The sequence below is a fragment of the Triticum dicoccoides genome, chromosome 2B (genome assembly GCF_002162155.2).
Source record: "Triticum dicoccoides isolate Atlit2015 ecotype Zavitan chromosome 2B, WEW_v2.0, whole genome shotgun sequence".
Lineage (NCBI taxonomy): Eukaryota > Viridiplantae > Streptophyta > Magnoliopsida > Poales > Poaceae > Triticum > Triticum dicoccoides.
This window is the reverse complement of record NC_041383.1, coordinates 41,946,458-41,947,232: the sequence shown is the minus strand read 5'-3', so window position 1 is coordinate 41,947,232 and position 775 is coordinate 41,946,458.

Below are 775 nucleotides of genomic sequence, written 5' to 3'. Positions count from 1 at the left end.
ATAGCACTTACGAAATTCAGTTACATCTCCCCACTTCGTCTCCAACCTCTCGCAACATCGCCGCGCGCCGCTCGATCCCGTCATCGCCGCCCGTCGCCCGTCGTCCGTCGTCGTCGTCGCTGTCCACCCCGCCGCCCGTCGTCGTCGTCTCGCGCCGCCGCCCCGAACGCCGCCCCCGTCCGTCGTCGTCGCCGCGGTCCCGTACGTCTCTCGCGCCCCCCGCTCCGCGCGTACGCCGGCGCCCCCGCCTCGTACGCCGCCGCCCCCGCACCGTACACCGGCGCCCCCGCTCGTACGTACGGGGCGGCAACGTACGGGGCGGCGTACACACACATACACATATACACACACATACACACACTACACACATACACACACACACACATTTTTTTACTTATTTTCTGTTTTCTGTTTTCTGTTTTTTAGAAAATTTAATTAGATATTAATTAGCTAGGTATGTGAGATTTGAACTAGTTGAATAATTAATATAACTAGTTTATTTTTAGTAAGAAAATTGTCGAACTAGTTTATTTAGGTATATGAGATTTGAACTAGTTGAATAATTAATATAACTAGTTTATTTTTAGTAAGAAAATTGTCGAACTAGTTTATTTAGGTATTTGAGATTTGAACTAGTTGAATAATTAATAGAACTAGTTTATTTTTAGTAAGAAAATTGTCGAACTAGTTTATTTAGGTATGTGAGATTTGAACTAGTTGAATTATTAATATAACTAGTTTATTTTTAGTAAGAAAATTGTCGAACTAGTTTATT